Consider the following 529-nt stretch of genomic DNA (forward strand, 5'->3'; position numbering starts at 1 on the left):
TTGGTAGTATTTTCAAATACTTAGGCGAGTACTGGAATGCAGCTACGCCCCCGAGTGGGAGGGTCGCTCACCACTCAGTGGGATTTTCAAATACTTAGGCGAGTACTAGACTGCAGCTAAGCCCCCGAGTGGGAGGGTCGCTCACCGCTCGGGAGGATTTTCAAATACTTAGGCGAGTACTAGACTGCAGCTAAGCCCCCGAGTGGGAGGCTGGCTCACCACTCGGTAGGATTTTCAAATACTTAGGCGAGTACTGGACTGCAGCTAAGCCCCCGAGTGGGAGGCTGGCTCACCACTCGGTAGGATTTTCAAATACTTAGGCGAGTACTGGACTGCAACTAAGCCCCCGAGTGGGAGGCTGGCTCACCACTCGGTAGGATTTTCAAATACTTAGGCGAGTACTGGACTGCAGCTAAGCCCCCGAGTGGGAGGCTGGCTCACCACTCGGTAGTATTTTCAAATACTTAGGCGAAACAGGTTCGCAGCTAAGCCCCCGAGTGGGAGGCTGGCTCGCCACTCGGTAGGAAAT

This window comes from Triticum dicoccoides, chromosome 3A (genome assembly GCF_002162155.2).
Source record: "Triticum dicoccoides isolate Atlit2015 ecotype Zavitan chromosome 3A, WEW_v2.0, whole genome shotgun sequence".
In the NCBI taxonomy this organism is placed as follows: domain Eukaryota; kingdom Viridiplantae; phylum Streptophyta; class Magnoliopsida; order Poales; family Poaceae; genus Triticum; species Triticum dicoccoides.